The sequence below is a fragment of the Pristiophorus japonicus genome, chromosome 18, assembly GCF_044704955.1.
Source record: "Pristiophorus japonicus isolate sPriJap1 chromosome 18, sPriJap1.hap1, whole genome shotgun sequence".
NCBI lineage: Eukaryota > Metazoa > Chordata > Chondrichthyes > Pristiophoridae > Pristiophorus > Pristiophorus japonicus.
In genome coordinates, this window is record NC_091994.1 from 31,551,726 (window position 1) to 31,567,470 (window position 15,745).

Consider the following 15,745-nt stretch of genomic DNA (forward strand, 5'->3'; position numbering starts at 1 on the left):
GGCTCAGAGGGCAGCACACTCGCCTCTGAGTCAGAAGGTTGTGTGTTTAGGTCCCTCTCCAGGGACTTGAGCACATAAATCTAGGCTGACTTTCCAGTGCAGTGCTGAGGGAGCGCTACACTGTTGGAGGTGCCGTCTTTCGGATGAGACATTAAACCGAGACCTCGCTTGCTTTCTCAGGTGGATGTAAAATATCCCATGGCACTATTTCGAAGAAGAGCAGGAGAGTTACCTGGCCAATTTTTATCCCCCAATCAACATAACAAAAAACAGATTATCTGGTCATTATCACAAAGTCGTTTGTGGGACCTTGCTGTGTGCAAATTGCCTGCCACGTTTCCCACATTACAACAGTGACTACGCGCCAAAAGAAACCTATTTCATTGGCTGTAAAGTACTTTGAGACATCTGGTGGTCATGAAAGGCGCTACATAAATGTAAATCTTTCTTTCTTGAATTTTTAATTTTACTTAGTCATTGGATGTGGGCGCCGCTGACAAGGCCAGAATTTATTGCCCATCCCTAATTACCCTTGAGGTGGTGGTGAACCGCCTAATAAAACTGGGTGACTTGCTAGGCCATTTCATTACGAGTCAACCACAGTGCTGTGGGTCTGGAGTCTGGAGTCACATATAGGCCAGACTGGGTAAGGATGGCAGATTTCCCTTCCCTAAAGGACATTAGTGAACCAGATAGGTTTTTAAAACAAGTCAGTATTTTCATGGTCACCATTGCTGATACTAGCTTTAAATTCCAGATTTTTCTATTTAATTAACTGAATTTAATTTCCCCAGCTGCAGTGGTGAAATTTGAACTCATATCCCCAGATCATTAGTCCAGTCCAGTAACATAACCACCATGCTACCGTACCCGATAGATCACAAATTCACACTTGCAACACCGAAGCTGCTCCCAGGGTGAAATCGCAGTGTTGGGACCTAACAGTGAAAAGATCATGAAGACAGTTGAATGTTACTATGAATTAAAAGGGGGGGGGGGAGTTTAGATGGGGGAGAGTGCTTCTGAACTGGGAATAGACAGGAAAATGCCTCTGAACTAAAAGGTAGAGGGACAAAGTACCTCTGCAAACTGGAGGTCATACAGGAAGAGAGAGCCTCTGTGAGTTGTAACCAAAATCTATCGATCTTAGACTTGAAATGTTCAATTGACCCAACATTCACAGACTTTTGGGGGAGAGAGTTCCCTTTTACCAGTACCCTTTGTGTGAAAAAGTGCTTCCTGAGATCATTTCTAAATGCCCTAGCTCTCATTTTAAGATTACGCCCTCTTGTTTTGAATTCCCCGGCAGAGGAAATAGCTTATTTGAATTGAACCTATCAAATCCATTTTGAACCAAAGGAAATAGTTTCATTCTATCTACTTTATCAAATCCTTTAATCATCTTAAACACCTCAATTAGATCATCCTTTAATCTTCTAAACGCAAGGGAATACAAGCAAAGTTTATGCAACCTGTCCTCACAATTTCACACTTTAAATCCCTGGTAACTCTCTGGTGGATCTGTGCTGTACCTCTGTACACAATCCAACCCACAGTACTAGTGTGAACAGAGACACTGTCCTCTCCTTCTTTGACCATCCTGCCCTTGCCACTCCACCATGCAGTAAATCATCCACAGACACGTCTAACTGCTACAAGGTGAATTAACTTGTTTGGTCAGTTAAAGATATTTTAGAACAATGATCATTACTTCAGGACAGGAACTAGCTTAGGTAAATGAGCAAGTTGATGGAAGTGAGGTCTGTAACAATGATGGGGGAAACCGCAAGGTGAAACTAGAAGTGGAAATCAAAAACTGTCATAATTGAGAAAGATATGGAAAGATTCTTGTCTGCCTGCAGAGTAACCTGATGTGCTTCTGCTTTCCCTCTTGAATCAAGAGGTTGTACTGTATACCTTGACATACAGAAAGCCAACCACTTTAGTAAAATTGGATGATTCTGATTAGATTATCGTGGAGTTTTTCTTTAACAAAATACCAATGCTCCCCCAGTTCTTTAATCCAAGTGGCAGCAGAAATGTAGCGATTGCAGAATTTGTTCTGCTATATCTTTAACATGTTAGAGGACAAAGTGATGGAAAGGATGCAATCTGACAGCCCACAAATGAGCTCTAATGTTCTGATTGAAAATGGCTAAGCTTTTATTGTAATCTTGTTGTCTCTCACGTTCTCTTTATTTTCCCGTGTGGAAAATCCCTGCCAGCCCTGAAAGAGTAGACTGTATGGGCTTGATTTTGACTGCCTTCGCCTGGCGTTAATGGGGTGGTAACAGTCTCAAACCGTTGTTGGTAGCCTCCCCCCCCCCAACCACAACTTACCTTCTGGGCAGCCTCACCGGCCTGATCTTGAGGCCTCACTCACCGATTTTGCGAGCTGCACCGGCACGTTTGTTTGGCGCCTTGCAGCTCTCCTGCAAGATTTAAATTAGACCGGGACCTCACAACGGTTGGGGCTTCTGCCGCTGGAATGGGAGGCCAACCAGCGCGCTCTGCCAGTCAGTCACCCAGAAGTCAAAATAGATCCGTACGTGCCTAGTAAATTTGGGGGAATGGGTGAATCGTTTCCTGGTTCTTCCGAGGACTAGAACAAAGACAAATTAGAAGGCTTTACTTCAGGGCATGGGACTGAAAGACAGGAAGATATATTATTTTATTTTGCACAAGACAAGAGAGAATTGGTGTGCACAGGAAAACCACACGCAGAGCACCGTGCCTTGCTCGAGAACTAAATCGTTCTAAGTTTATTCATTGATAGGCAAAAGCGTCTCTGCATCTATCGTTACCATTGCAAGCCTTCTTTATAGCTATTGTGGACCCCTGAATAGTTAAATAACACATTATGAAATCAAGACTGGGAATTCAGAATACGAAATAAGCGCCTTTGAACACAACTGTCCATTTATTCCTACATGCCCTGCCTTTGGACAGTAAAATTATTAAATGTATATTTACTTCTACTGTTTTTAGAACTGAGGCTTAATATGAACATTGGGATTTATTTATTTGTTAAACAGCGTGCCTTTTGTGCTGGATTGACAACTCCCTAATGGGGTTCAATAAAGAAATAATAGAATGCTGCACCTTATTGAAATCAACTTCCTGCAGGCTCTCAGAGGAAACAATGGCTCCCTCTTGTGGTAGGAAATAGAAATGGCTAAGATGATACAATTAAAACCATATAAACTTCATCATCATCATAGGCAGTCCCTCGGTATCGAGAAAGACTTGCTTCCACTCTTAAAATGAGTCCTTAGGTGGCTGAACAGTCCAATATGAGAACCACAGTCTCTGTCACAGGTGGGACAGATAGTCGTTGAGGATAAGGGAGGGTGGGACTGGTTTGCCACACGCTCTTTCCGCTGCCCGTGCTTGGTTTCTGCATGTTCTCGGCGATGAGCCTCGAGGTGCTCAGCGCCCTACCGGATGCACTTCCTCCACTTAGAGCGGTCTTTGGCCAAGGACTCTCAGATGTCAGTGGGATGTTGCACTTTATCAGGGATGCTTTGAAGGTGTCCTTGTAACGTTTCCTCTGTCCACCTTTGGCTCGTTTGCCGTGAAGGAGTTCCGAGTAGAGAACTTGCTTTGGGAGTCTCGTAGAAATTTACAGCCCTGAGGAACTCCTTTAGCTGATTGTGTCTCTCCCAGCTGTTTCCTAGAGCACTCCAAAACGAACCCATTGCCGTGCACTCTCCTCATAGCTTTATCTTGCTCTGGTTCAAGTGTTTATCCAGTTTTCTCTTAAAAGATGCAATGGTCTCTGCTTCAACTGGTCCATGCGGGAAAACATTCCATGCACCAACAAACAAATTCTCCTTACCTCACTCATTCGCTCTGATTTTCCGGGGCCTATGGCTGCATTCGCACAGCATACGCGGTTGTAAGTGCTCCGCACGTTCCGGGTTTCCGCATGAGATGTGCATGCGCGTAAACCCGGAACTTGCGATTTGTCAAGTTTCAGCTTGACAGATCGTACGAATCCGCAGGAAATGGACATTCACTATTTGCCCAACGACTGCCCAGTGAATTCCCACGAAATGCTTGCGCCTGGTAAAAGCAAATGTAAGGCCTTCTTTTACCAGTGTGAGGGTTTAAATAAATATTAAAATAATTTTTTTTAATGATTTAACTATACATTTAACCATGATTTAAAATTAGTTTAGGTTATTTGTGGCTCCTTGAAAAATGTTTAAATTAATTTTTCAAAAAATTCAATTTTTGTTTTAAATGTTTAATTGAATTTTATTTTATTTTTATTTCAGTACTGTGATAAAGTGTGTATTTTAGGGGATTCATATTTTGCTTATGGGGATTCCGTATGTAAATGGAATCCCCATAAGCATAATAGGAATCCCTTTTTGATTGGTTCGCATGCGTTCCTGGCCCTTACGCAGGCGAACATCTGCAGACCCAGGAGCACGGGTCTTCGAAGGTACGGAGGCATCAGATAGGTGCGGTGTTTACTTGCAGTTCGGAGGCATTTGCCCACGGGAAGCTGCCGACTGCAATTTCCAGCCCAATGTCTTAGTGACAATTTTAAACCAATGAACCCTTGTCTCTGACTACTCAACCAGGGGAAATTGTCTTCTCCTAGTCATCCTATTAAAGCAGTATTACCTAAGCATTGTGGGACAAGCATCTAGGTTGATTCTGAAAATGAGGGGGTTGACTTATGAGGAAAGGTTGAGTAGGTTGGGCCTCTACTCATTGGAATTCAGAAGAATGAGAGGTGATCTTATCGAAATGTATAAGATTATGAGGGGTCTTGACAAGGTGGATGCAGAGAGGATGTTTCCATTGATAGGGGAGACTAGAACTAGAGGGCATGATCTTAGAATAAGAACATAAGAGCATAAGAATTAGGAACAGGAGTAGGCCATCTAGCCCCTCGAGCCTGCTCCGCCATTCAACAAGATCATGGCTGATCTGGCCGTGGACTCAGCTCCACTTACCCCCGGTAACCCTTAATTCCCTTATTGGTTAAAAATCTATCTATATGTAATTTGAATACATTCAATGAGCTAGCCTCAACTGCTTCCTTGGGCAGAGAATTCCACAGATTCACAATCCTCTGGGAGAAGAAACTCCTTCTCAACTCGGTTTTAAATTGGCTCCTCCGTATTTTGAGGCTGTGCCCCCTAGTTCTAGTCTCCCCGACCAGTGGAAACAACCTCTCTGCCTCTATCTTGTCTATCCCTTTCATTATTTTAAATGTTTCTATAAGATCACCCCTCATCCTTCTGAACTCCAACGAGTAAAGACACAGTCTACTCAATCTATCATCATAAGATAACCCCCTCATCTCCGGAATCAGCCTCGTGAATCATCTCTGTACCCCCTCCAAAGCTAGTATATCCTTCCTTAAGTAAGGTGACCAAAACTGCACGCAGTACTCCAGGTGCGGCCTCACCAATACCCTGTACAGTTGCAGCAGGACCTCCCTGCTTTTGTACTCCATCCCTCTCACAATGAAGGCCAACATTCCATTCGCCTTCCTGATTACCTGCTGCACCTGCAAACTAACTTTTTGGGATTCATGCACAAGGACCCCCAGGTCCCTCTGCACCACAACATGTTGTAATTTCTCCCCATTCAAATAATATTCCCTTTTACTGTTTTTTTTTCCAAGATGGATGACCTCGCATTTTCTGACATTGTATTCCATCTGCCAAACCTTAGCCCATTCGCTTAACCTATCTAAATCCCTTTGCAGCCTCTCTGTGTCCTCTACACAACCCGCTTTCCCACTAATCTTTGTGTCATCTGCAAATTTTGTTACATTACACTCTGTCCCCTCTTCCAGGTCATCTATGTATATTGTAAATAGTTGTGGTCCCAGCACCGATCCCTGTGGCACACCACTAACCACCGATTTCCAACCCGAAAAGGACCCATTTATCCCGACTCTCTGCTTTCTGTTAGCCAGCCAATTCTCCATCCATGCTAATACATTTCCTCTGACTCTGCGTACCTTTATCTTCTTGAGTAACCTTTTGTGTGGCACCTTATTGAATGCCTTTTGGAAATCTAAATACACCACATCCATCGGTACACCTCTATCCACCATGCTCGTTATATCCTCAAAAAATTCCAGTAAATTAGTTAACCATGATTTCCCCTTCATGAATCCATGTTGCGTCTGCTTGATTGCACTATTCCTATCTAGATGTCCCGCTATTTCTTCTTGAATGATAGCTTCAAGCATTTTCCCCACTACAGATGTTAAACTAACCGGCCTATAGTTACCTGAATTTTGTCTGCCCCCTTTTTTAAACAGAGGCGTTACATTAGCTGCTTTCCAATCCGCTGGTACCTCCCCAGAGTCCAGAGAATTTTGGTAGATTATAACGAATGCATCTGCTATAACTTCCGCCATCTCTTTTAATACCCTGGGATGCATTTCATCAGGACCAGGCGACTTGTCTACCTTGAGTCCCATTAGCCTGTCCAGCACTACCCCCCTAGTGATAGTGATTATCTCAAGGTCCTCCCTTCCCACTGCCCATTTAAAATTGAGATGAGGAGTAATTTCTTCTCAGAGGGTTGTAAATCTGTGGAATTCACTGCCTCAGAGAGCTGTGGAAGCTGGGTCATGGAATAAATTTTCGACAGAAAGAGACAGTTTTTTAACCGATAAGGGAATAAGGAGTTACAAGGAGCGGGCAGGGAAGTGAACCTGAGTCCATGATTGGATCAGCCATGATTGTATTGAATGGCGGAGCAGGCTCGAGGGGCCGTATGGCCTACTCCTGCTCCTATTTCTTATGTTCTTATGTCTAAATTTTTCCCAACAGTAGAAAGTACACCTGCAAATAAATGCTGTCTGGGTGAATTTGTTCATTCATTAAAAATGGAAGATGCAACACTTACTTTCAGCATCAGAAGTGAAACTTTTGGAAAAATACTAGTTAAAGTCACTAACTGGGGGAGTTGGACAATGCTTGGAAAGTCAAGATCACCATGCCTACTATAGCTTATTTCCTAGCTACCAGCCCTTTAAATTAACCGTCCAAAATATGACAACTCTAAGAGGAAGAGGGCTGATTTAAGTACTCATTCTGCCTGTTATAGCTCCTCCTAATACTTTCAATTGGATACAGAATGAATCCCTCAGGGAAACAAATGAGTACTGATGCTGAAGTGTGCCACCTCTATGGATACATCACCAAATACTATGTAGTCTGCTGCCTGAGATTACAACCATGTTCTCTACTCCCTCCCAAACATAGACGGATAAGACAGGATCCAAAATACTGCTTGGAGTAACAACTCCTAACCCGAGAAGACAGACAGATTCAATGCAAAATTCCTCTAGTTACAGCCTAAACCTCGCACCACAAAGACTACACCATCAAACTGCACATTGCCACCAACCCTTCCACTGACCAATTCACTTGCCAATTATCTGATGCCAGTAGCAGGAATCAGAGCAATACCCCGACATTTCCAACACTGCTATGATGGACCAAGTTTCACAGCCTTTAAAGACAGCTTACCTTGTAACAAAGACAGCTAGCACGGTGAGGCAATAGCCATGGACCAAAACACAACATTCACTGCTGTTTCCCCTCCGTCCCATCAGATCAACCTTGGCTCAGTGGAAGCACTCTCGCCTCTGTCAGAAGGTGGTTCAAGTTCTACTCCAGAGGCTTGAGCACATAATCTAGGCTATCGCTTCAGTGCAGTACTGAGAAAGTGCTGCACTATTGGGTCATTTATTTTATTGCTGTTTGTGGGAACTTGCTGTGTGCAAATTGTCTGCCACATTTCCTACATTACAAAAGTGATTACATTTCAAAAATCAGCTGTTAAGTCAGTGCTTCCTTCCTTCCTTTCTTTCCCTTCTTCCATGTACACAGAATACTAGCCCCATCCCGTGGACCCATGTATTCTATAGCTTTTATCGTACCATTCCTTAAACATGAGTTGGGCAACAGCCAATGGTAAACTTCCCCTCCAGGACTGCTGAGTTTGCATTTTCACCTCAAGCTCCTGCAGAACTGTTGCTAGCCAGCCTGATGCAGTGAATGGCAATGCAGCAGAGATTTTGCCCTTATCTTTTTTCCCTTGGAAGTGTGGATCATGGAGAATGTAGGAGGGTCTTTGTCTGGGCGACTAGAATAAATGTGGTCTGCAGATATTAAGAAAGCAGGACCAGGTTTTATGTGAGGAGGCAGAGGGAAGGTATCCAATAGGCTGCAGCTCATGTTTTGGAAAAGGTATTTAACAGTTTTCACGCCACTATCCTAGGAGGCTTGCTATTAGAAAGCCGTACCTACTATTCTGAAGGGATTATTGAAAACACTGGGGTCTAAATCTCACACCATGAACAACCATTTGGGTTATGAAAGCTAACGAACTTCAGGATGTTGATAGGAAATGATGGAAGGAATGAGAGACATTTCTGATGGTGGAGTATTTGGAAGTCTTAGAACTGTCACCACGGTGGATTCCTAGCCTTCTACCAGAACACTCAAAATAATATGGCCAGGACTATACGATATCAGGGACAGTCTTGTTTGCCAAAATCCTACCTTTAGCTACTTGGATGAATGACTGCCCTTGCTCTGTCTGTGGGCAGGAAAATGTGCATCTATATGGAGAGCAAACCCTCCCATATGGCTAACAATATTCTTTCTCCATGGTTAACAGACCTGACTGCATTTTACTTGCATAGAAAGAAAGAAAGACTGACATTCAAACCCACCGAATGTTTCAAAGCGCTTTACAGCCAATCAAGTATTTTTTGAGTGTAGTCACTGTTGTAATGCGGGAAACGTGGCAGCCAATCTGCACACAGAAAGCTCCCACAAATAACAATGTGATCATGACCAGATAAATTGTTTTTGTTATGTTGATTGAGGGATAAATATTGGCCAGGACACCAGGGATAACTCCCCTGCTTTTCTTTGAAATAGTGCCATGGCATCTTTTACATCCACCTGAGAGAGCAGACAGGGCCTCAGGTTAATGTCTCATCTGAAAGACAGCACCTCCAACAGTGTAGCATTCCCTCCACACTGCGCTGGAGTGTCAGCGTAGATTCATGTGCTCAAGTCCCTGGAGTGGGAATTGAACCCACAACCTTCTGACTTAGAGGTGAGTGTGCTACCCACTGAGCCACAGCTGACACCTTACATTGCTTAGTCAACAAGGTTTCCACTGCAGTCAATTGCTCATCCATCACATTTTTTTTTTTAATTCGTTGCCAATCTTTCCAATTCTTTGTCAAATCACAAACGCCAGAGGTCACCTTGCACACATCAAGGATCACTCTGCGCCAATGCTCTTAGCCAAAAGGCCTAGAGCCACTGCACCGTTCCTGGAAGTACTGCAATACCAGGTTCGTGCCATGGAGGTGGATGGGTCAGGCCCCCCACACACCTCCGTGGAGGTGGATGGGTCAAGCCACCCCACCCACCTCCTATTTCCAAAAAGCATAGGAGAATCACCTTCCTGATCCAGGGAGAACCACGTTGGGGTCATGGTTACTCCCCTGTCAGGTCAGTTATGCATGATCTTAGCCAAAAGGCCGAGAAGCGATCACATTATGAAAGTCAGAGATGGAAGTACTCAAATCAGAGATACGAGCATTAATCTCTAAAATTGACGGGCCTATCTTGCTCATGCACTATTGGGTACAGATGACACATTATGCATGTGGCTCCACTACCCTCAGTTTGAAAAATGGACCAAATAATCCTTGGCCCTGAAACGTCGCATCGTTTTTGGCATTTCTGGGGCGTAGAATTCAGTCTATCCAATATACTTACCTACAATGTGGGACAGAAGCCATTTCTGGCAGTTTTCGATGTGCACCAATTTATGATCCTTATTTTGATCTCCCCACAATTCATTCACTGAGAGCCCATGGAGCAAATTTAAATATATTTAAATGAAGACTATTCACATTGTTGTGACAAAATCTGGGAAGTTATGCTTGAGCTCTTCAAGGAAAGATATAGGCCCAGAAATTGCAATCGGAGGCTTCCCGCGGTCAGAGGCTTCCGGCCGTAAAAATTTCAACAAAAGTACCTGGTAGTCCCGGTGGAGCGTGGGATTCCGTTGGGAAGGCCTTCTCTTCCCACGCTGCGAAGTGCGCTCCCGTCCTCCAGGTTCCCATGCAGAAGGTGCAGTCACGTGTGACTGCACAACCAATCAGGTACAGTATTCCACAGCATTCTCATTAATAGCAATGAGAACTCCGTATCTACGAGTTCTCATTGCTATTAATGAGAAAAAAACGCACTAAACACCATAATAAAAAATAAAAAACACACCTCACATAATTAAAATTAATTGAAATTAAAGTTAATAAATACCTTAGAAAAAATATTTTTCTGATTTTTTTAAAGTTTTGTAATTAGGGTTAAAAACAAACTTACCTTAGTGGGCAGGATTTTTAACAATAAAATGTGTTTTTTTTAAATGTTATTTTATTATATTTTTGTATGTTTTAAAACTCTTACGCCTGTAAAAGTAGGCTATGCTTTTATCAGGATCAAAAATTTGAGGACATTTGCTGGCCAAGATATGGGCAAATCCCACAATCTTGCCTTTGCAAATGTTCTCGCTCTTGATAGGTGTTGAATTCCAGGCATACGCATTGTGCGCTGAAAACCGGCTTTTGCGATGCCTTCCCGGGTCTATAAACACTCAGTATGGACCGAGGGAGGCCGGGATTTCCAGGCCAATATGTCCCAGATTTTGCATTGAGAGTAATGGTGAGGTTAACAGCGCTCACCGTTATTATGGAATAAATCAGAAAGCAACTTCCATAGTCCGCATATGCACAGTTAAACACAGAAATCGGAAATTGCTGTCCAAGTTACCCTACTCCTCTGCAGGTGCCTCGCCGATACACTTGGGATTGAAATCCATGTAAAGGGGTGAAGTTGTGTACTTACCCAATAGTTACCCATTAAACATGCCAGAAAAAGTTAGGGCTCGTGCCTTTAACGGCGTAATAAGTCATAATTGTTGCCAAAAAATCTCTCTGGCACCGAAAATTTAATTTTACAAGTATGGAGTCCAATTCCTTCAGAATTTAATAAGTGTTGGAGATTTAAAGAAAAATTAAAACACGTTGCTTTGCCACTTTTTTCCTGACTTTTTTATCTCATTCTCTTAATCCCATCTTTATTTCCCTCTTTATTTTGCTTTCATTATATGATTTTACAATGAATTACATCTAATTTACGCTTCCTGGTTTATACTTCCTGGTATCGACTCTGCATGGCTCAGTGAGGATTCTTGAAGACCGAGGCTGTTGATTATCCTGCTCACACACACCACAGAATCCCCATAGAGGGCGCCGCACTGGAACTGATCTCTAAATACCCACATTACAACAGTGACTACACTCCAAAAATACTTCATTGGCTGTAAAGTGCTTTGAGACATCCGGTGGTCATGAAAGGCGCTATATAAATACAAGTCTTTCTTTTTCCTTTTACCATAAATTGCCACTCAAAAGCTCGTGAAATGTCTGTGGGCAGCTGCCAGCGTGATGAATGGCGAATGCCGTTTCTTCGCTGCAGGCTGCAAAATCCAGGCCATTGTGAATGAATGGCTTGTGTGCCACCCTGCTGCCATGAATAATGAAATAATCCTTTTAACAGTTGCACAAACAGCAGCAGAAGAGCGTTACAGCAAGGCACATGCCTCTACCATAGTGGTCATTGAAAGGACTGCAGAGGTCTTAAAGAGGCACTTTCACTGCCTTGATAGGTCAGGAGAAGCTCTGTAATGTTCTCCAGAACGGGTGTCCCTTATTGTTCTAGCCTGCTGTACCCCATGCAATCAAAAAGGCCTGGGCATGGATATTTTTGGGAGGTGGCCCGAATTGCTTTGGAGGAAGTATAACATGGAGGAGAGCTTTTCTTAGGTGCGATCTGAGGGCTTGTATCGCAAGCGGTGTTCAGCTGCTCCATGCACTGAGGTGGTTTGCTTCTGGGAGGGAACCGCTGATGTCTGCAACTCTGGAGTTTGTGTCTAATCAGTGTGATGTCACATCCTACATACAAGATTCTCTGACGGGCAAGGCCGAATTCTTTGCATGTGCTACTGTACTGAGGAATGGTGGCCTTATACAGGACACTGTCATTCCACTGGGCCCTGGATCTGTATCCACACTGATTAGCGAGCTGGCTGGTCTAATGGGAGCTATCAGATCCTGAAAGCTCTGAGACACAGCAGCCTACATCTCAGCTGCCAGAATCTGAAGATTGGTATGAAAGGTGCTGTCTAACCTGCCTACTCCTGCCTCTATAGCAGCAGTCTGTGCTTCCATGAAGGAGGAGGCACTGACAGATCCTGGCCACTTCTGAGTTGTGGGATCTGTTGCAGATTCCAGTCCAGTTGTCACACGTTGCATCCTGCAATAAAGAAAAAGGGAAAATGCTCCAGTGGCTGGAATCATATCTAATGCAAAGGAAGATAGTTGCGGTTGTTGGAGGCCATTCATCACAGCCCCAGGACATAACTGCAGGGAAGCAACCTCAGTCCAACCATCTTCAGCCACTTCAGCAAAGACCTTCCCTCTGTCATACGGTCAGGATCGGGACTGTTCGCTGATGGTTCCACAGTGTTCAGCTCCATTCACAACTGCACCAATAATGCCAGCTTAGACCAAGATTGGATAACTTTCAGATTTGGGCTGGCAAGTGGCAGATAATATCCACGCCACATAGAGATACAGATACACAAATCTCAAACAAGAGAAAGCCCAGCCGTCTTCTTGACCTTCAACAGCACTGAATTCTTTGAAGAAGTAACAGCAAGAGTAGACAAGGATAACGCAGTAGATGTAATATATTTGGATTTTCAAAAGCCCTTTGATAAGTTACCACATAATAGATTAATGACTAAGGTCAGCGCATGTGGAGTCAGGGGAAAAGTAGCACAATGAATAGAAAACTGGCTACAAAACAGGAAACAGAGACTAGGTGTTAAGGATAGTAACTCAGACTGGCAAAAGGTAGGAAATTGTGTTCCACAAGGATTGGTGCTGGGGCCACTGCTATTCACCATTTACATAAATGATTTGGTCTCGGGAATCAGAAGTACAATTTCTACATTTGTAGCTGACATCAAATTGGGAGGTTTAGTTAATACTGAGGAGGACTGCGATAAAATGCAAGAAGACATTGATGAACCTGCAGAATGGACATGTAATTGGCAAATGAATTTCAATATTAAATATGAATTTCAATTTTCTCCAATTGAATATTGGGAAGACTGAAGCCATTGTTTTTGGACTCCACCACAAACTCCGTTCCCTAGCCAATGACTCCATCCCTCTCACCAACTCCTGTCTGAGGCTGAACCAGACTGTTCGCCACCTTGGTGTCATATTTGACCCTGAAATGAGCTTTCAACCATATATCTGCAGCTAACTAAGACCGACTATTTCCAACTTTGTAACATTGCCCGTCTCCGCCATTGCCTCAGCTCATCCGCAGCTGAAGCCCTCATCCATGCCTTTGTTACCTCTAGACTTGACTATTCCAATGCACTCCTGGCTGGCCTCCCATATTCTACCCTCCAGAAACTAGAGGTGATCCAAAACCCAGCTGCCCATGTCCTAACTCGCACCAAGTCCCGTTCACCCATCACCCCTGTGCTCGCCGACCTACATTGGCTCCTGGGTAAGCAACGCCTCGATTTCAAAATTCTCATCCTTATTTTCAAATCCCTCCATGGCCTTGCCCCTCCCTATCTCTGTAATCTCTTCCAGCCCCAAAAACACCCCGAGATGTCTGCGCTCCTCTAATTCTGCCCTCCTGAGCATCACTGATTATAATCGCTCAACCATTGGTGGCCGTGCCTTCTGTTGCCTCGGTCCCAAGCTCTAGAATTCCATGCCTAAACCTCCCTGCCTCTCTACCTCTCTTTCCTCCTACAAGACACTCCTTAAAACATAACTCTTTGACCAAGCTTCTTCTGCCCTAATTTCTATTTATGCCACTCGGTGTCAAATTTTTATCGCATAATACTCCTGTGAAGTGCCTTGGGACGTTTCACTATGTTAAAGGCGCTATATAAATACAAGTTGTTGTTGTTGTTGATAATTGTGAGGTGTTGTGTTTGGTATGAACAATAAGGAGGCCACATAATCCTTGGAAAGTGAGCCTAAAAAAGATAGAGGAGCAAAGGACTCCAGCGATACAAATACACAAATCACTAAAAGTAGTGACGCAAGTTAATAAGGCCATTAAAAAAGCAACCATAGCAATGGGGTTCATTTCTAGAGGTATAGGGCGAAAAATTCGGGTCGTTTGCATCTGCCATTCGGGGCGCAAATCACTTTTCGCCTGGGCGTGGCACCACTGCCTACTCCCGTGAAATTCCACAGGAGTTTAGCGGCGGTGCTAACCAGTAGCACCCGCTCCTGCCAGTAGCGCCCCTGGGCTGCTGCACTGGCAATGACAATGTCATCACCATGCGCAGCAACCCGTTTTCGCCCAGAGCAAAAATTCGGTAATGCCCCATGGCTACCATGGGCAATGCCCGTTACAGCTTTGCGGGCTTTAGACCGCTTGCGGGGCGAAAATTAAAGGGGAGGTGTGGCACTGAGATTTTTTTTAAATGGCCGACTTACCAGTTAAGGTCTTCTCATCTTCATATCGCAGGGTCCATGCCACAATGTTGCAGCCTGGCACTCCGCTTCTGTGCCGGGCTGCAGCCATGGCACCCTCTCCCCAGTAGTCTAGCGGTGGCCCCATTTCCCTAATGCAGAGTCCGCGGTGTGCTCTCCCCTTTAATGGAAGGGGAGGACCCTGTGTTCCCACCAACGCGACTCACCTCTCCGCGTCGCGCTGGAAAAGTCGCGATGATTAGCGCCCCAGTCCCACCCTGAGAGGATGTGGAAAGCGAGACTTTGTGCTCCATTTCTTCTCAGGGGCAGTAAGTCCAATTTAGCTGGCGGGGCGGGACTTCTGCGCCTGGCGTAGGAAGTCCTGCCTCACAGCTGTTACCGCCCCCAACCGGGGAAGTGCGCAATTTCATGCTCATGGAGCTGAAAAGCAGAGAAGCTATGTTAAACTTATGTTCTTGTCTTCATATTATAAAAAGAATGTAGAGATACTGGAGAAGGTGCACAAAAGATTTATAAGGATAACACCTGAACTGAGAGATTATACCTATCAGGAAAGATTGAACAAGCTGGAACTCTTTTCTCTCGAAATGAGAAGGCTGAGGGGTGACCTCATAGAGGTTTTTAAGATTATAAAAAGGTTTTGAAAGGGTAGATGTAGAGAAGATGTTTATACTTATGGGGGAGACCAGAACTAGGGGACCATAAAAATAAGACGGTCACTAATAAATTCAATAGGGAATTCAGGAGAAACTTCTTTACCCAGGGAGTGGTAAGAATGTGGAACTTGGTCCCACAAGCAGTAGTTGAGGCAAATGGCATAGATACATTTAAGGGGAAGCTAGATAAACTCATGAGGGAGAAATGAATAGAAGGTTATGCTGATTGGGTCAAATGAAGAGGGATGGGAGGAGGCTTGTTTGGAGCATGGACCTGTTGGGCCAAATGGCCTGCTCCTGTATTGTACATTCTATGTAAGCACTACCATCACTGAGACCCCCATCAACATCTTGGAGATCACCATTTATCAGAAACTGAACTGGACCAACATATCAACACTGTGGCTATGAGCAGGGAGAGATTGAATACTTTGTGATGATTGGTTCATCTCCTGATTCTTCAAAGCCTCTT

The 15,745-nt window shown here is 44.1% G+C and overlaps 1 protein-coding gene and 1 pseudogene across 1 annotated transcript in view; both read right to left on the reverse strand.

Annotated features, from left to right (window-relative positions):
• zap70 (zeta chain of T cell receptor associated protein kinase 70) overlaps positions 1 to 15,745 on the reverse strand; it is a 133,217-nt gene that overhangs the window by 52,283 nt on the left and 65,189 nt on the right. The gene's annotated exons all lie outside the window — the stretch shown is intronic.
• On the reverse strand, positions 9,325 to 9,562 carry LOC139229464 (U2 spliceosomal RNA; annotated as a pseudogene).